Source organism: Rhineura floridana, chromosome 10 (assembly GCF_030035675.1).
Source record: "Rhineura floridana isolate rRhiFlo1 chromosome 10, rRhiFlo1.hap2, whole genome shotgun sequence".
Classification (NCBI taxonomy): domain Eukaryota; kingdom Metazoa; phylum Chordata; class Lepidosauria; order Squamata; family Rhineuridae; genus Rhineura; species Rhineura floridana.
Window position 1 is genome coordinate 5,455,855 of NC_084489.1, and position 25,580 is coordinate 5,481,434.

Here is a 25,580-nt window from a genome sequence, read left to right on the forward strand (position 1 = left end):
GGTAAAAATACTTCCCATAATACTGCTAATATCAGACTTTGTTGTATTTTAAACATACTGCCTCTTTTGAATGACACTAGACCTACTGTGAAGCAACAGGTACAAGCAGACTTACTGTGTGACACTTATATTCAGTTGCACATCCAATACTAAAAGTCTTTTATCTTCATGAGTAAACAATACTTTTTGGCTTCATAATAAAGTGTGTTCTTTGTTTAAAAAAGAAGGAATACCAAGGGACAAAATCCCTAGCTTTGATTAAGAGCTACTATATGAACTCTTTTCTCTTCTGTTGTCAGCTAAATAAAGGTTTTCGCAGCTGAAATCAATGGTGTCAAATCAAAAGGGAGATGGGGAGAATCAGACCCTGTGATAAAAGTATATTTGTTCTGAGAAGTGTGAATTATTCTAAGTGAGCCAGCATTATACATGAACCATAACAATCATTATTATATCACTGCAGACAAAAATCTGCTTGTGTGAAATGTGTTAGTTATACTGTCAATGAAACAGCTGGAGTTAGCTGGCTTGCACAGTTAGATATATTAGGTGTTCTGAAAATACTACTACTAATAAGCAGTTTACTTCACATACTGTACAAGAGGCAATAAACCCTTTCTATACCATGGCCTATTATGAACGCCTTGTGGATTAGCAGTTCTCTGAGGGCAGATCTATGACTTCTAGATGACATGGACATGTTGCTGAAAATGGCACCCAGGCATCAAGTTATCCTCTCTCTCCTTGTAACGTTTAGAAACCCCTGTGTCCTTTTGTCATCTTCATACAGTGGTGTTTCCTTGTTTCCACTCAACATCATTGGCTTCTGCCAGCGGGGACAGGGAGGTGCATCCCCCTGCATCCAAGGAAAATATGACTCTGTCTTTACTGCATGAACCTGAATAGCTTCTCTAACAATTAGCCATGGGGCACCTCATGCCTTCTAAAGAGCATATGGGCTCTTCTGCCCAGCACAGGTTTTGTTCTATAGAAATTGGATCACTGTGATTAGTGAGGATCCTTAGGATCAGATTACCAGATATTGACCCTGGCTAAAGCATGTGGCCTGAAGGATTGCCTCTCCCAAATACAGTTATCCAGACCCAGAGGACTTCATCCGAGGCACTGCTTCCAATATATCAAATGAAATACAGTCAGTGGCTATGAGTACAAGGGCATATTCAGTAATGACACCCTGATAATGGAATGTCCTCCCCAAAGAGGCCCACCTGGTGCCTTCTTTTAATTGCCCTTTTATTTCCCAAGACTTTAAAATCACTGTTGTAGCTTTTAAGTTTGAGCTCCAGTTAGGGTTGCCAGCCCTCCAGGTTTGGCTTGGAATTACCAGAAATTGAGGTCTATCTCCAGGAGAATTGCCAGCTCTGCCAGTCTGGCCTGAAGTCCAGGAATTGACCTCAATCTCCAAGAACCTTTTGAGACCAGTACTGAGGTGCAACAAGCCACCACTGTGGTCTCACACCAGCCCGTCATCTCAAGAGCCCTAAACACAAAAGTGTAGGAGATATAAGGAGGGTGGAGGTTAATCGTCTGTAAAGTGAAGGAAAAGGCATGGAACTAGTCCTGGGTAAATGTTGCAAAATGGAGTTAGGAGACTGGTAGAGGTGCAGACAGCCAGGAGTGACAGAGAGCAGGAACTGAGTATTTAAGAACAGTTCTCTCTACTCCTCTGCAGTGTGTTGCAGCTGCCTGCTGACTGAGCCAGGAGAACGCCACTCTACACTATACTGGTCAGTCATACTATTTTTCTTTCTTAAATTTAAGATCATGACAGACAGTGGAGGTGGTGAAGGACCTCCAGACAGCGGCATAGTGAAAAAGAGAAGGTATTTGTGTGTGTTTTAATGATGGTGCAAGGAAGATGCATTCAAAAATTGGCTTCACAAAGTCAACACAGTCACAGCAGAATGCATTCTATGCTGTCAAAGGTTTCAATTAAGTGTGAGGGAAGAAAAGCAGTAAGAAGCCATGAAGAAAGCATAAAACACAAGGAATTAGAGAAACAACACAAAAGAATGCCACGTAACTCATCATTTTTTACCAAAAGAAACTTATCCCAAGAAAATCAGGTGACAATACAGTAGATCAGGTTTACCACAATATTTCCCACCATTTAAGTTACACAAGCCAAGATCGTGCAAACAAAATGCTTTAAAAAATATTGCCTGATTCCAAAATTTCAAAAAAGAACATCTTGTGGGCTTAGCAGAAAATATAACAGCATAGCAGAAAATATTTTGTCTCCAAAATCAAGAACGTTTGCTTAAGGACTTGGATAATGCAGGTTTTTTTTCAACTGGATCTGATGCCTCCAACAAGGGACACAGAAACTTCTTCCCATTAACTGTATGTCCTTTTCTGTGTCAGAAGGAATTAAGGATGGCTTGTTTGATTTTTACAATGACAGTGATAAGACAAGTGAGGCAATTACGACATGAATCTCAAATATTCTACAGAAAAAATGATCTCAGAATTAGCAGTATGTCTTTTTATACAGCCTCTGTAAATTTTGGAAAACACAAGTCAATGTATCAGAAATTAAAATAGTTTAATGACCACCTGACACAAGTGGAATGCAAATGTCATATAATCCGCAATTGCCTCAAACATGAGATGAAGGTTTTGAGTTTTGACTTATCCTCAAGATATACAGTGAGTTTAGCTTCTTGTCCAAGAACGTAGAGTCTCTTTTATCCTTTTCTGAGTTTGTAGAAATTGAATACAAAGGTGTGCTTTGGCACATACTAACAAGGTGGCTACTCACTATTGAAAGCGTATCACATTGTTGGCTGCCTTGAGGGTAGGGATGGGATCCATTGGCTGGTGCTGGTTTGAAAACATTCCATTGACCTAACAGCTGATATCAGTTTGAATTCATTCTTTGCCTGCTTGCACTCTTTTTCCCCATCCTTTTTCACCCCTTGGAAAAAATACTGATATTAATATCAATATTTGTAAAGGAAATATTGATAAATTATGGGATATAGTGATACTTTTAAAGAAAATGTTGATAAAAATTGATATTAATATCAATATTTTAGAGGTGCATTTTTTAAAAAAATCAATTTTCAAAAATACCAGTGGAAAATGGCTCCATAAAAATCCAATCTGCAACAATGAGAATAAGCGAATTAATGAAAAATTCAGTACGAAATCTGAATTGGGTGGATTTCCAACACATACCTAGTTGAGGGCATACTCTTTCCTGAGGGGGAAGAAGAATGTGTGAAGATTGTGTGGGAAGCTTTCAGTGAGGAAGAATACAAATCTTTCCCTCTTTGTTATGTTTACTTTTTGTACAATTTGATGGTAATCTTTCAAGATGTTGTGAAGAAACTGTAAGGTAACAATGGCAGCTCCACAGAACTCCATGGTGTCATAGAAGCCCTCCAATCAAAACTGAAGAGAAGAGAGGACGAATTCTATGGAAAATCAGACCAAGTCATTTTGGACAATGTGTCTCCAGCCGACAACAGAAAATTCAGAGAGGAAGCCTATAAGACATTGTACCCGAAGAAATGGTATGATGCTGAAACATCACTTTTTAAAAAGCAAATGTCTGCTCTCACTTCACAATGATGTGAAATGGGCAGATTTACAGACTCTTGCTACAGCACTCCACACTGAGATTGACATTTGACAAGCTGTATGACTCCTGTGTTTTACAACAAATAAGAGAAGAGATTGTCTCCAAGGAGCAGAACATAAATCAGAGGTGGGTGGAGGTTTTCAGAGAAATGCATGGAATAGAGGTGAAATATAAATGTATAATAAATACATAAATAGTGTGTTATGTCTTGTTTCATGTTTATCTTTTTTATTTACAGGGTAGACTATAAATCGTATAAATAAGTATTCAGGTGATATTATATTATCATAATACTGATCTTTCCAGGTATTTGAAAGATTTTATCTGTTCTATCTTGTGACTATTTATAGGCCATCTATACGTCCAAGTCTTTTAGCAAAAACCATAACCTTTGTTTTCTGACTTGTTCAATGCAAGCGTTCACTGTGGGCAAGGACATGCAAAGCTCTTTTCAGATCTGTGAGTGATTGGGACAGAAGTATCACATCATCAGCATATAGTAACACTGATGGCCGCCTGTCAGGAGCATGGATGTCAGAAAATCAAGGGCTGAGACTAATGAGCTTATATAGAAAATGAACAGCAGTGGGGCAAGTGTGTAGCCTTGCTTTACTCATTTGGATGTTGAAACAGAGTGTTGTCTTCCAAGTAAATGCCAGTTGGAAGGCGCGTGCAGAATATGTTGCCCAAACAGCTCAAAGGAGTGCTTCTGCCATATTAAACTTTTTTTTACACCAGAGGAGGTCACTATGTACCAGCTGCAATTAAACTTTTTGAGGCCGAATCACTCACCCAGCCTCTATATGGCGCACAACTTGGTCCCTACTCTAGCTTGACCACATTGGAAGCAGTTCAGTCTAAATTTTTGAGGGCTATTCTACAGGTACCTCACTGCATTGCAAACTCTGTCCTGTGACTAGAGGCTGGCCTTTGGAAAATTGAATCCAGGGTTTGATTTGCTGCTGTCAACTTCTGGCTAAGGTTACTTTTCTTTCCAACTGGTTTAGCTCCTTTAACTCTACAAGATGACTTCCAGTCAGTATGGAAGCAAACTCTGTCTCTAAAGCTCCAGCTATATGGCTTTTCTTCAGAACACCTTATATGTTTGGGGTTTGCAATGGCCAGAGTGACCCTTAGGCAACATGTGGCAGATGTGGAATGCCAACAAGACCTAGGCTTAATTTCCAACTATTTTTTTTAACAGAGCACTCCAGCTCAATAAACCAGCAAACTATCTACATATGCTCTGAGTCTGAAAGCACCGTAGAGCCTCTACACTATATTACATTATATTAATGCTCTCCTTTCACCGGTTTTGGAGGGAAGATACCAAAAAATCCCTTTACTGTGAATGCAAGTGTCTCTGTGACTCTGAACAGGTTGAATTGGTGACCCGTGCTCTTTTGTATTGTCTCTACCTTTAAGACATAAGCTAAAAGGTTATTGAACCACTCATACTGAAACTGCCAGGACGATTGGATGTGTTTTATGTCTCCTCTCCGATCAAAACACAGCTACTTCTCTCGGTGTAGCTAAATTCTCTGCTACAGCATGTAAAATTCGTCAAGAGGCAGTATCAGCCACCCTCTAACCGTATTTTCTAGTGTTTGTTATTTTAACTGAATTTCTGTGATATTTCTGTGCAGATGTCTTGTTTTATCCAGTGACATGTTATCCTATTCTATATTACCTTATTTACTTTTTTCTATTTTATATCATGGGTAATGTGCGTTATGCTGCTTTTGAATGCTCGTCTTTGACTGTAATAAAGAATTATTTGATGTTGCTAGTCTTTTGTGTGGATGAGCATTTGAAGCAGTTGCTTAAGCCAAAGGAAGCTCATTCAGAACATGAAACACATCTCTCATCATGAAGGTTTTCATCCCACCAAAAGCTAAGATCCCTAGTTTCTTTAGGAGGATGAAAGGAAGAGGTGAACCTGTGGGCTTCATTTTTACCTCCCAGAATGCTGAAGTCTGCAGTGCCCTGGATATGTGCTCAAACTGTTACCGTAGGACATGAGCAACCCATTTGTGCAATGGCACCATCTTAGAGGCACCAACCCTTTCTGGTGCCACTGCTAAGGATTCAACCTGGGAATAGCTTTTTAGTCACAAATCTAAGGGTATCTATAAGCCATTCAGTCTAGCATTAAAAAATCAATCATGATGCATCCATGGAACACTGACCAGCTTACTATCTGCTGGTGAGAGGAAGGGGAGGGGGGGATATTTACATTTGCTTAGCTTTGGCTCCTAGAGGCCTTCACCAGCTGAAGAAGTGAGCTTCCATCTGCAGCAAAACCCAGTCCACGCTTCAGCAGTAGCAGCAGCCCTAAAGGCAAGCCTTTAAACCTGGCTTCAAATTGTGCTCCTGGGAGCTAGATAAGGCCTGATGATGATGTATGGTGGGCTGCCGCTGCTGCACCAGCCCTGAAGGGGCAACCCCACAAGAGCTCATCCCTTTTGGGTTGTCCCTTCAAGGTCAGTCCGAGGGTGAGGGCACCAGCCCTATTTGTTTGTTGCTTTCTCATGGGATGTTTGTTGGATATTTGTGTCCTGTTCATTTTTGCATCTGGCACCTGCATTGTACAGTTTTAAGCAAATGCTGAAGATGCACCTCTACTCTGACCTTTGACACCTGAGGTTTGTGTTTTCAGGACCCATCCTTTTCCAGTGACTGTAATTTGCATAACTGTTTTTAATACTGAATTTTTACCTGTTGTAACCTGCCCTGGGACCTGTTGATGAGGGGCAGGTGGTAATCATCATAATAATCCAGGAAACAGCAGATCTAACTGCATGCATATAACATATATGTGCATATGAAACTGCACTGGAGGAATCATTCTTCCCACCTTAAACACCATCGCCAGCTTTATAGTGACTGGCAATACAATCCTCTTGTTGGGATCGCTGGTGCAAGGGATCCAGCTAGAGGTGCTTGACAAATCCACACAGCAGTTTTGAACTTTATGAATCTGCACCATATGGAATGATCAAAATATTGGACTGTCTTTTCTCACATATTTACATGTCACTTCAAATCTAAGGTGCAATTTTCCAATATTTATGGTCAAACAGCATGCATATAAAAGCATGACAACAATAAATGTAATTATTTGTGCATATGCATGTATTTGCAAATATAGAAAGTATATTTACAGTACTTAAGTTAGACCAACAATAATTTACAGAAAAATCAGGCACCCCCTCTGACCAGGCAGGAAGAACAACCAGGAGATGCAAAAAATGATCCAAGGGAGTTAAAGCTGATGGAGATAACTAAAATGCCACAAATAAAAAAGATGCCAAAAGAGGAGGCAAGAACCAGGTTAAGACTGATCTTTACCTGATCGATTGATGCCTCCTTTTTTGATATCAGCTTTAACTGATGAGAAAGTAAGGCACTCTGGCTAGCCAGGAGGGGAGGAACAGCATTTTGAAGATACAGAAAATTGTTCACTGGGGGTAAAGGTAAAAGTGTTCCCGCACTTGTAGTGCGAGTCATTTCCGACTCTTAGGGTGACGTCTTGCGACGTTTGCTAGGCAGACCGTATATATGGGGTGGGATTGCCAGTTCCTTCCCCGGCCTTTCTTTACCCCCCAGCATATGCCGGGTACTCATTTCACGGATGGATGGAAGGCTGAGTGGACCTCGACCCCTTTTACCGGAGATTCGACTTCCTCTTTCCGTTGGAATCGAACTCTGGCCGTGAGCAGAGCTTCGGCTGCATTACCGCCGCTTACCACTCTGTGCCACGGAGGTACAGCTGATGCCAAAAGAGGAAGTGGGAGGGGAGAAGTGAGACAGACAAAGAGGAAGCCACATAGGGTTGAGGAAAGAGGCCAGGATTCAAACAGAAGTACTATATGTACATATAAAGATGTATTCATTACAGTACAAGGCTTGTATAAATTCTGTACATATACTAAAAATTATTACAAGAAATGTAGTGGCCAGATACATGGAGAGAATGGAATTTATCCTGAAAACTACAAAACACTAGTGGAATGAGGACACCAAATAACGGAAATCTGTCCATCCTTAAATTCTATACTGTCGACTTAGAAATAAGTTCCACTGAGTTCAGTGGGGCTCAGGATCGTAGCCGTAAGAGGTGTTCCTTATCATCTTTTCACTGATAGTCTCCTGCCTGAAGGAAGGCCCTTCATGGTAAGACCAACCTTAATATAAACTTGCATTAACAGCAGTTAAACTTGCTGCTCTTTTTCCATTTAAATTCTAAACATCTATATAACATTACACACCAAAATTATGAATGCACTAACAAGTATAAATGGTGAACAGTAGCCCTGGAAGTATGGCAGCAGGCAGTGGAGTTGACAATCCAGTATTTCATTAGTTGTCCAAATCTATCATACTGTACACATGAATAAATTTCATTTAATACAGTAACATTTCATTCATGTTAAAAACACTACTAAGGTGACTTAGGGTAAACAGAGGTGGTTAAATTTCATTTTACATACTTATTTATATCAGGAAGTGCTCATTTTTCACAGTTGATCTGAATTTTGCATTACTCACAACAAGATGGATGTGGAGCCATCTGAAGCTAAATCTTGTTCAGGAGTTTAGCATCTAATTTAATAGAACGGCATGTGATAACCCAGCAGAAAACTCATTAAGGAAATTTAAGATTTGGAGATTTGAGAATCTTTACTACCTGTCAGGCAGTGAGATGCATTCATGGGGATGTTTTGGAGTCAGTGGGTGTTTTATCTATTGTCTCTCTGAAGCAAGGCTAAGCATTCCTTCTCACCATCAGTATACTGTTGATTTCACAATGAAAGTTTTGCTTTTTATTGCCAGCATGCATTACATAAAGTGATTTCCTCTCCTTGTTGGAGAAAAAATTGAGACAATCTGCAAGCAGTTCATAGAATGAGATTGTCTACATTCCCTATGTTTATGCTGCCAATGTGTAGTCCAGCCCTACCCTAGCAATGTTTTAAATGCAAATTGCGTAGGTAAGGCAAGGACAAACTTAATGTGTGAAATAAGGAAGCCATTCTCTCATCCTTCTGCTTTACAGATGTTGCCACTATAACATAAAATCAGAGCACTCGGAAACAGCTGCCTCACTGCAGTAACAATGCACAAATCAGGCTGGAGAGAGATTGTCATATAGTCACAAATTTGCATTATATTTGCATATGGTTATCTGCATACATGCAGATTTAGAAACTACTACTAGAATTTACATATCACAGAAAGTAAGCTAATTAATTTCCCTATCAAATCACCTCAAATACATTTTTGAATGAATTTGCACCCTATCTCAGATCACCCAAATCAGTTCAATTAATTTAGCCATTACCCCACTCCAAAATCACTTTATCTTCAGTTACTCCATTCCGTTATCATCACATCATTACCACCCCCCAAAAAATAGATTAATTTTTATTTAAAATACATAGGTGCACATCACAATCCCTCCAGGTGGTGGGAGAGGGGAGAGGGATCCTTAGTACGAGAAGAGATAATGGTGCTGGTCTTTTTAAAGCATGTACTGCAAACTAAAAACACAAATGCCCCTGGAAGATGGGAGACAATGCTTCCATTTTCTTTCCAGGGGCATTGTATTGAAAAAAAATGGCTCTCTTTACATGGAAGCAGACATTTCCTCTCTCTTTTTTTTGTCCTATGGAAAGGAACAATAAAAAATAAAATATCTTCCTTCTCAGCTGTTTTGCACACAAACGTTGCTATTGTTTTCATCAATAGTAATGTCAGGGGCAAGCGCAGCTTGACTCAGCTGATCACTGCTTTTGTTTAACAGTTATTTTTAAAAGGGGAAAAGAGATGTCTTTGTTGCACAGGTGATGAGCTGCATGCCCCGACCACAGCAGCCATTGGCAGACCTGGAGCCTAGTCCAAAAGACCCAGACCTCTGCGCTCCTGCCCCCTACCCCTGTTTGGCTGCGTTGGTCTGGGTCAGACCAAAGGTGATCTGGGAAGCCTGCACATAGGGCATGAAGACAGTAGCACTCTGTTGTAACCTAGCAATTGGTATTTTGAGCCATGCTGTCTCTGATCCTGAGGGAGCTTATAGCCAACATGATTAGCAGTCACTGACAGCCTTATTTATTCATTTATTTATTTATTTAAAAGCATTTCTCTCTCGCTTAATATTTTGAAAAATCTCTAACTAAATCGTCCGTGAATTGCTAGGCTTCTAGCACTAACTAGGGCTAGGAAGAAACAGCAATTCAACAAAAAAATTCATGAAAACACAGTAATTCAAAGAGAAACATTTTCGTGAAATGGCCGATCTCCCAAATTTGTTTCTCCAAATCATTTTACTAATGATTCAGCATGTTTGATTGGGAGTAAGTCCCACTTAACACAATGGGATTTACTTCTGATCCATCATGCACAGGATTAATTGTGAACCTCCACTTCCTCTTCCTCCACTCCAAAAAATGCATGAGATGCATAGGAATAAAAATCTCACTCTGTAAAAGAGAGAGAGAGAGAGAGAGAGCAGGTATTTAACTATTCTTCACTGTAATAGGGCCCCAAGGGAGTGGCAAAGAAGGTAGCCATTTGTGAATTACCTAAATTTGAAAAAGCACCTCAGAACAGAGCTTTATGCAGAAAACAAAATAGTGGCTGCTCCAATTTATTTATTTATTTATTCGGCTTATTAGTCTCTTATCTGGCTGAATTGCCAGCCACTCTAAGCGACGTACAAAGCAGAACATGTAAACATCAAAACATTAAGAGACTAACAATAAAAACTAACAATAACACAGAAGCAACAAGTTCCAATAATAACAGGGCTTCTCTCCTGTATAGTCCGGAGGTGTAACTACCGATGGAGATTCCTGGTGTGAGCATCGAACCAGTGTGGCAATAGTTCATTTGCAAGATGTAAAGCAACATCCTCCCCTGATCCGAACATCCGGCAACTCCAAGAAAAAGAGGGGCGGGACAACAGGCCCCTCGAAATCAAAACCAACAGGCCAGTTCTCAAGGAAGCCAAGGCAGAGAGGATTTTGCCTCACCTCTGAAGTATACATGGAAGTCTTGTCCAAATGAGGACAACAAAGAGGAACACAAACTTTGGCAAAAGAGATGCAAGCAAGCAATAAGGGGTGCTAAGAGGGAATTTTGGCAAATTCATTGCCAAAAACATAAAGACCAACAACAACAACAAATATTTAAATAAATTAATAGCAGGGGATCAGCTAGGGAGACAATTGGACTTTTGGATGACAGAAGAATCAAAGGTGTGCTAAAGGAGGATAAGGAGATTATGGAGAAGCTGAATGAATTCTTTTCATCTGTCTTCACAGGAGAAGAGATAGGGCAGATTCTTGTACTTGAACTTTCACAAGAAGGGAGTCTGAGGAACTGATGCAAATAATGGTGACCAGAGATGACGTTCTAGGCTTTATTGACAAACTAAAAACCAATAACTAGATCCAGGTGGCATCCATCCAAGAGTTCTTAAACAATTTAAATGTGAAATTGCTGAAGTTTTAACAAAAATATTTAACTTGTTCCTAACATCAGGCTCAATACCTGAGGATTGGAAAGTTGCCAGTGTAATACCACTTTTATAAAGAGTTCAGGGGGGAATTATTTTGGAAACTACAGGCAGGTTAGCTTATCTTCTTGTCTTGATCTGGTGGGCTAAGTCCACCCTGAGCACACACCAAAGCAGATTCAAAGCTCCCAATGTTGGACCAATACATACAGATCAGAAAACGAAAAATGATCCTTGATGGAAATGACAAGAAAAAAGCAAAAATCAAGGTATGAACACACTAGAAACAATATACAAATAAATACTGAAGAAAGAAAAAATATCTAATGAAGGACAGAATATACCAATATGCCCAAAGTGAAATACTTAGGCACTTTTAATAGATGGGTATGCTATACATGGTTGTTAGTGAATAACATATAATAAAAACATGGTACAGACATACAAAAACAACAATAGGAAGTAATGACCACAAAATATACAGAACATGAACACTAAGCAAAAAAATTCCACATCACAAATGAATAAAAGCAGTAAAAATCCACAGAAAACTGGATTACAAGAAAGGTGCCTAATCAGCACATCAAAAATAGATAAAAGTAACAAAGGAGCCAGATGTGTTTTGATTTCAGGAAAGTCTTCCTCGGTGGCTTGTCCTTGAAATAGAATCAATTTGTGCAACTCAATTCACTAGCGCTGCTGCTATAATTGACATATATAAATGTTTGCAGTCCTTTTATAAGGCATCAGAATGTGAGCCCACTGGTCATATTAGAAGTAAAATAAACTCATAAATAACATGTAAATGCACCTACAGGCAGGTTAGCTTAACTTCTTGTCTGGATCTGGTGGGCTAGGTCCACCCTGAGCACACACCAAAGCAGATTCAAAGCTCCCACTACATTGGTGATGAAATAACTAGATTTATTGATTTCAGATGGAATATATGCAGACTATATTATAGTATATACTGTACTGAGAAAGCATACAACCTCCCTTCGATTGGTCCATCCAATCGGTGTTGTGCAGGTCCCCAGCGGTCCCCAGGAGGCACCCCATAGGTCATCACATCTCTAGCAGCTACATATTCCACTCCAGACTGAGGATAAAAGGACCTCACCCCTGGGCAAGATTTTTAAGATGTTTCTCTCTCATTCTAGAAACTGTCAGCAAATGGGCAATCATTCCTTCCCTCCTCGGGAAGAGGGTTCATCAGGAGTTCAGGAGCTGAGATTCTCAGGGCTCTTATCTATTTTAGGATGAGGTAATGAGAATGGTTGCCTTTCAACTGGGTTGCTAGTTAACCCATAGATAACGAAAGGCCTATGCGCTAGCTTAGCGCACCTAGCTGATAGCAGCTATGAAACCATCTATGAGAGGCCTCCTGAGGCCTACTCCTTTTAATATTTAATATATGAATCTCTGGGACCCTGAATGGGACCTCTGCCCACATTTACACTTGGGCCCATTTTGCAATCCAATACACATCTGTCCCAGGAAAATGGATGGAAAGCATTATCAAGGATAAAATTACCAAACATATAGAAGAACAAGTCTTGGTGATGTAGAACCAGCGTGGCTTCTGTAAGGATAGGTCCTGTTTCATTAGCCCAATAGAATTCTATTAAACTGTGCTAAGTGTTATTAGGAGACTCCCCCTGACAGAGCTCCAATGGCCAGAGTGGTTTAACAGTCAACCCCTCTTCCCAGAGAATTCTGGGAATTGGAGTTCTGTGAGGGGAATAACAGTCTCCTAACCACTGTCAGCACCCTTCACAAACTATACTTCCCAGAATTCTTTGGGGAAAGCCATGACTGTTTAAAGTGGAATGAATCTCTGGTGTGAATGTGGCCAGACTCAAGAGTTGTTCTCCTGAAGGGAGGGGGTTGCAGAAGGCCATGAGTGACCAGTTTGCCAATCAGGAAAAAGGGAGAGTTGGCTTTATAAGCTAGTTCTGCCACTTACAATTCCTCTTCCATGCTTTGCTGCAGAATAGAGAGGGTATATCTTCTGCTTCTCCATAGCAGGCCAACACTGAAGCCTTTGTGGCAATGTGGACTGGTGGGAGAGCAACTGCATCTTTCTGAGATCCAGAATGATATCTTTATTCTGAATCAGTAATGGGGACGGGTATTAATCTACTCATCCCATCTTGGGCTTTACTTGCAGCAGCTTGTGCCCCAGGATGAGCAGCAGCTGGAGCTGTTGTGAGGTATGTGTGGTACTAGGTTTTGACTCTGTTGTTCCCACCTATTGTTAGTAGTCGTGCAGGCCAACTTATTCTTTTATGTGGGCTTCATGTCACTTGCTGAAGTTAGTATATTCCTCATCCTCTCTGCTGCCTTTCCTTCAGGTGTATGTGACTCCTGATGCCAAGGGCTTTTGATGCTGCCCAGGAAGACTAAGCAAAGGTGTGAAGGTGGTCAAGCAGGCCATCAAGTGCTCCACCACACTCTTTTAACAAAGAAGATCTGACTGTGTGGTGCGCACTGGTCACATGTGTGGAGGCCCTGGAGAGGAAACACTGTGCCCCTAAGGACCTGGGCACTGGTTCTAGAAATGCAGAGCTTGCAAAGAAGTCAGCCAGGCTGGCTTCTAAAGTACTTTTATGCTCAATTTGATTGCCAGGGTGTCTGCATCGGAGGAGGCATCCCAGCCAGCAGATACTCTAGCACTGCCTGTGCAACCTACAGTCCTGGCTACAGAGGTACCCCCAGATTCAGTCTCACAAGGCCCAGCTACACAGGTTTTGCCTTCCACCCCTGCTGAGGCCTTGACTGCCCCGGGCCCAAATAATCCAGCAGTTCCCACTTCTCCTACTATGCTCATATTTCACTCAATTTGCTTTATCTGCACTTGTACATCAAGGGCAGGGGTGAGTACCTCAGTTGCAGCTTGGGGCCCCATCTCTTCCTGGGGCAGGGTATCCAGTGAGTTTTTGCTGCAGCCTAGCTTCCTTGGCCCTCTGTGGTGATGGGGCCTTGGCAGCCTCCTTCAGTGCCTGCTATGCAGTCAAGGCACACTTTGCTACTCCCTCTGGGTGCCTACCCTTAGGATGATTGTGATGCCCCTGTATTTATAATACTGTAAATATGGTAAGTGCTGGTTTATTAGAGTATATATGGTAAGTAAACTGAGTGAGAGGGGGGACTATATGGGCTGGAATGCTGGAGAATGTTGTATTATGATTGGTTGAGCGTTTGAGTGTCTGAAGGTATAAATGAAAGGGTGATTAGTGGAGAGAGTTCGGTTGGTGTGAGTTCTGAGGGAGGTTGGAGTTGGTTTTGTGGGTTGTATTGGATTAGACTGGTAGTGAGGCAGGTAATTGACAACTAGAAACATAAAGAGAAACACATCTGATGAAACCATACGCTTGTTAACTATACCTTTAAGTAATCTTGTTATTCCTATGTATATAAATAAATATTTCTTGGTTTACCAGAATGCCTGATCCTTGGCAGGGTTTACACAGACCAGAAGGGTGGGCAGGGCATATACCAAGGTTGGGAAACAGTATCAATGGTGGCAGCAGTGAAGAGATAGTGTAACATGATCAGGTATCCAGAGCAATCCAGATATCCAGCAATCCAAAGATACAGGAGGGTTGTGGCCTGCAAGTGCACCCAGACACAAAGTATCAATAGGCCAGGAGGAGGCTAAGGCACAGTCTCAAGGCAATATTGAATTACAGGGAGTGACTGGTAGTGCTGCCTAGCAGTGGGATCTTGAGAGATCTTTGCTAGAGCCGGTGAGAACCATTTAAAGACCAGGACCCTGAGGTGGGACCGTGACAAGGTGGTGACCACAGGCGGGATCCTAGCAGGTGGCACCTGAGGTGGGATCCTGACAGGAAGGGTCCTGACAGTGACACCTCTCTTCCACTGGATGATCATCATGTCCAGGTTACTAAAGAGAAGATCTGGTGGAGGGGAGTATATAGATATACTTACCCTCCTTTTCAGGGAGTCTGAGACTAAGATTAAGGAAGGGGAGGAGGCCAAGGATAAGAAAGCCATAAAAAAAGGGTGGACCAAGTTTTGCCTAATTGACTTAATGCACATGTGGCATACATAGGTATGATGTGTCAGGCATACTCTTCCATAGCTTTATCAATGATAAAGTACCAGAACATAATTCATAGGGATTTCAGGGACTTTGCTGGCACTGCCTGGCTTCAGTATGATGAGAATTTCCATCAAAGAGCATCCCCATATCCCATGATGTGTTGGGATGTGGTGCACCAAGGTCTGTGTCTGCCATGTATGACCCCCAATGAAGCTAGTGATGGGGGATGGAGCAGACAGTGGCCACCTCCTTGTCAAGACTTAGGTTTCAGCTCCTAGAGGCAGCCAGGGGTCACAGAAGGTTCAACCCCATCAGGGATCTATAATAGTTCAGGCTGCTGCTCCCATTGTCACTGCCATTTTAAACATGCCTGTAGCATCTGCAAGGGTGGCCATCCCAATTTCAAATGCAATAAAGCTTGGCAATTGAAGCAGGAAGAATTCACACCAGCCAAAACGGGGCTCTGACAGAGGTGCTAGTGCGTCACAAGGCCAGCAGCCCAATTAAGCTGGCCTCGTTGGCCGAGCTGTTGCACTCTTACCCCAATAGGGGGCACCTTATCTTTGAGCAGGATTTGCAAAGGTTTCTGTATCCCTTATGCAGGTCTCTGGGTCTCAGTGGCTTTCTCTAACCAGGCTTCTGTAAAGGCTATGGATGCAGGTGTTTTGGCAAAGCTCACTAAAGAGATTGCAGCTGACCTGATTTCTGGTCCTCTCCCCTCCCCACCCCTTCCTGAGTTGAGGGTTTCCCCATTGGGCATTGTTCAAAAGAAACAGCTTGGGGAGTACTGTCTTGTACATAACCTTTCTGCTCCCAAGGGCAGTTCTGTTAATGATGGGGACGTGCCCCGATGAAGTACACTTCATTTGATGAGGCTGTGAGGGTGCTGGTTTAAATGTATGATGCACTGCACTTGTTCAGAGATGATGGGGTGCATCTCACTGACCAAGGCTGCAATATATTCCTGAAAGATCTGCAGAGAGGTCTGTTTGACCTCTTGATTTTGTGCAGGATGTGGCAAACAAGCTGGAGCTGATTGCATCTTGTGGCACGGAGTTTGGGCAGGTGAGGAAGGTGGGAAGAAATGCAGTAGGTATACTGAGGCATTATTGGGTTAAGGACACCCTCTAGGGATCTGCCAGTGCTTTAAGTCTGTAGGGACCTGGGAGTGCACTTTGTCCTGAGATACATAGTATGGGTGAATGTGGGTGCAGTCTGGTCTGGCTGTGCATGTTGGGTTTATACACCCAAGATTTGCCTGGCAAGGAGGGAGTGATTGCTTCCCCATTCTTTCCTGGGGAGCCACAGCCCACATTAGTAGCACATGCCCAGTGGTCTGGAGGGATGCTTCCCTACTAGAATTTAGATAAATTCCGCTCCTGCCCATGCCTTCAGAATTTGGTTAATTTGTTGATTGAGACCTGTGAATGTGTTGATTTGTTTAAATCAGTGGAGATATCATTGGTCTAAGAAACCATCACTTACACCAGGCAATCACGAAGCATCAAAAGATGAAGTTTCTACTAAGGAAACGAGAAAGCTATGTGTTAACTCATTTTAAATTCACTTTTGTTGTCACAGGACTTATCTCTGGTCACCGACTGAACTGATTTCGGTAGGGAAAACATGAATAGTTTTGTTTTGCTCTAAATAGACAGGTAAACCCTTCATTTCTACAATCATACAGGCAGTCAGGATCTTCTTATATCCAGAAAGTTATTTAACTTAATGCTAGTGCATCACTCTAGGGCTGCTGTAAAATCAGCATTATTCTATTAAAAAAATTCTCCAAAAAGATCCATAATTCATCCAAAGCACTAAAGCCTTTCACCTGCAATACTTATATTTAATCAGAGAGTTGCTTATGGAGACTGTTTTTGTTTTCCTCTTTTTATATAGCATTTAATTTGACTTTTCATAATGAGCAGTAACTACTTCTCTTCCCCATTGCCTATTCCCAGTTTGGCTGTCTTCCCCTTTTGATCAGATATACCCTCTCTGCCAGGACTAATTGTCCAATGAACAGCCACATCTTAATATAAATCACCAGGTCCTAACATTTCAAATAACATCTTAAGCTACTAACTGCGGTAATCACAATAATTAGAAACATTGCTTGGTTCTGGTATCTTAAGAGCTTGATTCTCATGTCCTCATGTCAATAGTAACATTCTCAATGAACAATAAAAGTAGCTGAGCTAAAGTACATCCAAAACCAGCAGGTGTCAGGTTATATAGCCAGATCGTATGCATGTTTACTCAGAAGTAAGTCTCACTGAATTCAACGGGACTTATTTCCTGTGTGAGCCCACATGACAATTGCAGTCAGCAGGCAAGATCCTGCTCCACTTGTTTTCATTAATGGAAGTGAGGTCAGTAGCAAGGAGCAGGACCTTTATGGCTGTTGGCCTCATACTCTAGAATCCCCTTCCAGGACTTCCGGGAAGGGTGACTTAGCCTGTGCCTGCTTTTGAGACGGGCTCCTGCCTCAAAAGAAGCTTATTCAGATATATCAGTCAGTTTTTTCTTTTTTTTTTGACTGATTAAACTTCTCCCGGGTAGGGAGAAACGAAGAGATTAACCTCAAAGCCTATTTTTGTTGGGACGACCAGATCTCATTAATTTATGGGACGAGGTCCAGCCGACGAAGGTGGGACGGATTTTCAACAGCAAGCTCTATCTGTTAAAGCGAACGTTCATCTTATCTTCTAAGAGAGAACGCACTAACAGGCAAGCACCCTTCTTTCTATATTTTTCTTTTACTTGACTTAAATTGTTGCTGTTTAAAAGAGATTTGCCAGATTGATCGGTTTTTGACATCTCACTGGGGAGCCGTAACTTCTCTCTGCTACGCACTAATTAATAGCTTATCTCTGTTTTTGTTGCAAAAAGCTGTCCTGGATTTGCATTCTAAAGATACACACAGAAGAGGGATTTCTATTCCAGATTTTTATTTTGAAAAATATTATACTGTTTTGAGACTACTCTCTTTTTGGTCTATTTTATTTTGACGAATCTGTTTCTTGACGATTGCCATTAATTGCTTCGATCCTGGGAACTGCATTTTGTTTACTTAACTATTGGAGAGATAAGGCTGTCTGCTCTGTTTATACTGTGATGTCACCAAGTTTGGAGTATTAACCCAATTGTTGCTGAAATAAGAAGTGGTTTTCCTATATTTTTCTTTTAAAATGGCAATTAAGAAAGTGGCTGAGAATCTGGAAATAACTATGTTTCAGAGAATAATGAATGAGATTGAGATAACGAAAATTGAATTGAGTAAAATGAAGCAGGAGATTAAAGATATAAGGGTCCCTGTGAGAGAGGTGACCCTGGAAGGGGTCCCTGTGAGAGAGGAGACCCCGGAGATTGGAATAGGGGTCCCTGTGAGAGAGGAGACCCTGGAGACTGGAATAGGGGTCCCTGTGAGAGAGGAGATCCCGGAGATTGGAACAAACGTGGAACAGGAACAAGATTTGGAGTCTATGGACTTTAGAAATAAAATCTATTGTTTGGAACTCAATGTTATCTCTGAAGAAATTAATGAAGATTCTAGAGATAAAGTTATCAATGGCATGGATTATCTTCTGGACTGGAATGATGTGATGGAGCCCAATATAGAGAAAATCTATGGAATTAACTGCAGCCATGTGACAATGGAAAAACTTTTAAGAGATGACCCAGTGTATTTTGAAAAAAAGAACAGAGATATGATTTTACAGCAGTATTTCAGCAACTTATTCAGAATGGATGGCAAGAAAATATTTGGGATAGAGGTAATTCCCATCAGACTCTTATTATATGACTATGGCTTTGACAGCAAGATTATTATGGAATACTGATAATGGAAGATTGGATATTGAAATTACTGGACTTAACAAGACTACTGAAGATGGAAGATGGAAAATGGAACTAATAGAGATAATAGAACAATGGCTACTGAAATTACTGAACCTAACAGATTCTGATGTGATGGATTAATTGAAATGTTTATTTTGACTATGGTTATGACAATAAGATTATCATAATTAGTAATGAGATGGATTAATCGATATGCTTATCTGGAAAAAAAAAATTGATAGATATATTTCTTAAAGAATTGAAACCTCTCTTTGACTTTTTGTGGAAAGAATAAAGTAATGTTTATGAGATTTGATGATTAAGTAAGATAACTACTGGAGGAAAGTGATTTTATAATATGACTTAAGAGACAGGATTGCTATATATTATAGACTTATAACTGATTTGATCTTTGACAAATGGGAAGTCAATATTTTACTCTTTATTTTTTATTTTTGTTTTTTTTTTTTTCTTCTTTTCTTTTTTTCTTTTTGTTTAACTATTTTTGATTTTGTTTTTTGTCTTTGAATGTTTTATGATTTTGTCTTGTATGTTTTATGAAAATCTGAATAAAAATTATTGAAAAAAAAAAAAAAAAATAGAATCCCCTTCCAGGAGAGGTATGGAACTGCTCCTATCTTGTCTCTTTCTGGAAAGGATGCAATCAATTAGTGTTTGTTTATTTACATGATAGATTTATTAGCCGTTCTTAAAAAAACAACGATGTTTTTCGAAGACAGCATACAATAAATGTAAGACTCATACAATATTAAATGACAACATAATAATGATGAGCAGAAAAATGAAGTTTTATTTTTTCATTCAGTTTTCTTCTGTTTCAGCAAGCCATCCACCGCACAGAATAAAAAAGGACCGCAAACTACAAGTAACTTAATCTACCACCTCAAGTAAAAGCCTCAATGAAAAACAATCTGAAATAAATATAATAGAGCCTCCTTAAAAGAACAAGGAGGAAGCTGATTGCGTTTCCTAAGGGAAGGACTTCGCCAAACATGGAGCCTCCACTGAAAGGATTTAGTCTCTTGTGCCTAACTCCCCTTCCTGGAGGGCGCATAAGCAGGGCCTCTATATCAGATCTTAATGTTCTGGCAGGTTCATATGGGTGTAGATGGTTCTCTAAGTAACTTGATCACAAACTGTTATTTATTTTTATTTATTTATTTTATTTATTAAATTTATTAGTCGCCCATCTGGCTGGTTGTCCAGCCACTCTGGGTGACGTACAAGATAAAAAACAATACATTAAAACGTTAAAATTTAAAACCATAACAGTAAAAACCTAACCCACCCCAAAAGCCTGCCTGAAGAGCCAGGTCTTCAAGGGCCGACGGAAGCTCATCATAGAAGGGGCATGGCAGAGATCATTTGGGAGAGAGTTCCATAGGGTGGGGGCCACTATTGAAAAAGCCCTCTCTCTAGTCCTCACCAGTCTAGCTGTTTTAACCGGTGGGATCGAGAGAAGGTCTTCTGAGGCTGATCTTGTTGAGCGGCATCCCTGACGATGCTGGAGGCGCTCCTTCAGATAGACTGGGCTAAAACCGTATATGGTTTTAAAGGTCAAAACCAACACCTTGAATTGGGCCCGGTAAACAACCGGTAGCCAGTGCAACTCCTTCAGCACTGGAGTGATGTGATGTTGCCGGCGGCTGCCTTTAATCAGACGAGCCACCGCATTCTGTACCAGTTGCAGCTTTAAAGGTCAATACCAACACTTTGAATGGGACCCAGAGTGACTAGGCAGCCATTACAGAATTGGAGGAATATGGTCACACTGTATAGCCCTGTCAACATCCAGGCCACAGCATTTTACACTAGCTGAAGCTTCCAAACTGTCCTCAAACCCAGACCCATATTGAGTGTATTAAAATAGTCTAGTCTGGATGTAACAAGGGTATGAATTGTCTTACAATTTTTTACAGTGGGGGTCATCAACCTGGCATCCACGAGTACCATGACACCTGCAAAGGCCTTCAGTGGCTCCCACAGGGAGGTGGCCCTAACTTTAAGCTTTTTTTTTTTAAAGAGTAAGTCTCTAACCCTCCTAGAAAGAAAGTTATTGATCAAAATGAGCAGGAACCCTTCTAAGTGATTTCTGTGGCATGAGCCAGCCTGCTGCTCCTACCTGTCAGCGTTTTTAACCAATGAGCAAAGTCAGAACTGTGATTGATAAGTGAGTTATTTAGACACCAGGCAATAGGAATCCCATGGATCCTAAAGAGCTGCTCTTTCCCCCTCCTTTTTAGTGCACTTTTCCTGTTTCTGTCTCATTTTCTAGTGGCCCTCCATAGCTGATCCTTCTCTAGCAACTATTTATTTATTTATTTATTTTATTTTTATTTATTAAATTTATATACCGCCCGACTAGCAATAGCTCTCTGGGCGGTGAACATAAAACAGCATAAAAATACAATAAATAACAAAACAATACTAAAATACAAGCAACAATACAACACAATAAACATTTTTAAAATTAAATCAGTGTAACTTAAAATGCTTCAGAGAATAGGAAGGTTTTGACCTGGCGCCGGAAGGAGAGCAGAGTCGGCGCCAGGCGTACTTCCTCAGGGAGACTGTTCCATAGTTCGGGGGCCACCACTGAGAAGGCCCTAGATCTTGTCATCACCCTCCGGGCCTCCCTGTGAGTTGGAACCCAGAGGAGGGCCTTCGTAGCAGAACGTAGTGCACGGGCCGGTTCATATCGGAAGAGGCGTTCCGCAAGGTATCGTGGTCCCGCACCGTATAAGGCTTTATAGGTTAATACCAACACTTTGAATCTAGCCCGGAAACATATTGGCAACCAGTGCAAGCTGGCCAGAACAGGTGTTATATGCTCGGACCGCTTGGTCCTTGTCAGCAATCTGGCCGCCGCATTTTGCACTAGTTGTAGCTTCCGAACTGTCTTCAAAGGTAGCCCTACGTAAAGCGCATTACAGTAATCCAAACGTGAGGTTACCAGAGCATGTACCACTGATGTAAGGTCCTCTTTACTCAAATAGGGATGTAGCTGGGCTACCAACCGAAGTTGGTAAAACGCATTCCTAACCACCGAGGCTACTTGAGCCTCAAGTGAGAGGGAAGAGTCTAAAAAGACTCCCAGACTACGAACCCGGTCCTTTAGGGGGAGTGTAACCCCGTCCAGGACAGGGTATATATCCACCATCCGATCAGAGAACCCGTCCACCAACAGCATCTCAGTCTTGTCTGGATTGAGCTTCAGTTTGTTAACTCTCATCCAGTCCATTGTCGAGGCCAGGCAACGGTTCAGCAAATCGACAGCCTCACCTGAAGAAGATGAAAAGGAGAAGTAGAGCTGCATGTCATCAGCATACTGATGACAACGCACTCCAAAACTCCTGATGACCTCTCCCAACGGCTTCATGTAGATATTAAAAAGCAGGGGGGACAAAACTGACCCCTGCGGGACCCCATATTGGAGAGCCCGCGGTGTTGAGCAATGTTCCCCAAGCACTACCTTCTGGAGACGACCCGCCAAGTAGGAGCGGAACCACTGCCAAGCAGTACCTCCAACTCCCAACTCCGCGAGCCTCTCCAGAAGGATACCATGGTCGATGGTATCAAAAGCAGCTGAGAGATCAAGGAGAATCAACAGAGTTACACTCCCTCTGTCTCTTTCCCGACATAGGTCATCGTACAGGGCGACCAAGGCTGTCTCAGTGCCAAAACCGGGCCTAAAACCCGATTGAAATGGATCTAGATAATCAGTTTCATCCAATAGCGCCTGGAGCTGGCCAGCAACCACCCGTTCCAAGACCTTGCCCAGGAATGGAACATTCGCCACTGGCCTGTAGCTGTTAAAATTGTCTAGGTCCAAGGAAGGCTTTTTCAGGAGTGGTCTCACCACTGCCTCTTTCAGACAGCCCGGGACCACTCCCTCTCGTAAAGAGGCATTTATCACTTCCTTGGCCCAGCTACCTGTTCCATTCCTACTAGTTTTTATCAGCCAGGAGGGGCAAGGATCCAGTACCGAAGTGGTTGCACGTACCTGTCCAAGCACCTTGTCCACGTCCTCGAGTTGAACCAACTGAAGCTCATCCAACAAAACAGGACAAGACTGTGCTCCGGACATCTCACTAGGATCTACTGCTATAACTTGAGAGTCTAGGTCCTGGCGGATACATGAGATCTTATTCTGGAAGTGATCGGCAAACTGATTACAGCGGGCCTAGGTTGCATCTTTCCTGTGGTAGGTTCACCTGAGATCAGGTAGTCCCTAGGCAACTTCTGCAAATACTACCACACAATAAGTGTGGAATACAATTAAAGAATACCCCTCCCATCAGAAGGCAGGAGCTAAAGACCAGGGACTCATTAAGAAGTGCCTGGACATTAAGTGCCTGGTCTCAGTGTTGTCTGGATGAGGGCCAATAAACTGAGTCTGAATCCTAGATGGAGGGACTGTTGGTTGGTGGTTCCCAAGTTCAGATAATTGGTCAATTGCATGCTTTGGATGGGATCGTATTCCCTCTGAAAGAGCAGATTCATCATCTGGGGGTGTTCCTGGATCCACCTCTGTCACTGGAGGCCCAGGGGATCTCAGTGGCTTGGAGTGCCTTTTACCAGCTTCGGCTAGTAAGACAACCATAGCCATTTCTGGACCAGGATAGCCTGACCACTGTTGTCCATGCACTGGTAATCTCCAGGCTGAGTTACTGTAATGCACTCTACATGGGGCTGCCCTTGAGGTTGGTCTGAAAGCTGCAAGTGGTGCAAATTGCAGTGGTGTGATTGCTCACTGGGGCAGGATATCGGCAATGTGATATCCCACTGCTAAAAGAACTGCACTGGCTGCCCATTAGAGACCAGGCCAAGTTCCAGGTTCTGGTTTTGGTATACAAAGCCCGATATAGCTTGGGACCGGGATACCTGAAATATCACCCAGTTGATAACTGCACTCTGCAGGTGAGGGCCTCCTGCAAATACCATCTTATCAGGAAGTCCATTATGTACAACACAGGAAGCGGACCTTTATTGTTGTGGCACTGACACTTTGGAATTGTTGTTGTTATGTGCCTTCAAGTCTACTACGACTTATGGCGACCCTATGAATCAGTGACCTCCAAGAGCATCTGTCATGTACCACACTGTTCAGATCTTGTAAGTTCAGATCTGTGGCTTCCTTTATGGAATCAATCCATCTCTTGTTTAGTCTTCCTCTTTTTCTACTCCCTTCTGTTTTTCCCAGCATTATTATCTTTTCTAGTGAAATGTCTTCTCATGATGTGTCCAAAGTATGATAACCTCAGTTTCATCCTTTAGCTTCTAGTGATAGTTCTGTTTTTTTTGTTCTAACACCCAATTATTTGTCTTTTTTGCAGTCCATGGTATGCGTAAAGCTCTCCTCCAACACCACATTTCAAATGAGTTGATTTTTCTCTTACCCACTTTTTTCACTGTCCAACTTTCACATCCATACATAGAGATCGGAAATACCTTAAATATTGGACAGGCCCTATTTCAGTTACCTTTTTGGTGCCTACTGAAGACCTCTGCTTTCAACAAGACTTTTAAGTTGAGAACTTATCCCAGTCTGCGTCTGTGCTGGAATTGCTTTTTAAGATGTTTTTAAAAGATGTTTTTGAGATGTTTTGTTTTAATATATTTTGAAGTATTTTGTTTTTCAGATGTTTTAGAGTGCTTTTAGTGCTTTTGTTTGCCACACTGGGCTCCTTCTGGGTAGAAGGGCAGGATATATATTTAACAAATAAACGAATAAATAATAAGAATTCACTGCTGTCAGGCCCAGGATGTGACTCAGGAACCAGACCAACGATTGTAGTTAATTCGTGTTTTATTAGGGTAATGTCCAAACAAAGACTGTGTTTTCTCATGAATCAATACAGGGATACAGGTCCTGCGGCATTGGGAGAAAGTTGACAGAGCAAGGGACTTCTTCCCGCCTGTTCTTTAAGAAGGGGCCAAACGGGCGCGCAATCTTTCGCTCCTCCTTAACTGCCCCTCAGGTACTGCCCGCCTTCCCCCCCTTCTCTCCTGTCTTTTCAGCTGTCTGCGTGTGCGCGGTGAGGGGGGAAGCATCACCCCCTCCTCTTCTGAAGTTTCCGATTCCAGGATGGGGGATAGGGGAGGGGCTGATGGTAAACTGCCTCCCCGCTTTTCGGCTGTGAGCAGCCCTCCCTCTTTCCCCTCTTGCTCTGAGCCTGAAAGAGGGGGAGGCGTGAGAATGTCCAGGGAGGGCTCAGGCTCCCCGTCGCTAAGCGACCTTATCACTGGCAGTTCCTCTGTTTTGTCTTCGCTCCAAAGGGGGGAAGTTCCTCCCCCTTCCCTCTGCCATCCATCCGAATACTCTTCTCCCAACTCTCCGGGATCCAGCTCCCCAGGATTGGGACCCCAGCTCTGCCTTCCGACAACTGCACAGTTAACTTACAGTACAATGGTATACATGTCTACTCAGGAGTAAAACTCTTTGTGTTTAATGGGGCTTGCTTCCGGGTACATGGGTACAGGATGGCAGGCTAGGCTTTGGCATTGGAGAAAAACAGGGTTCTTGT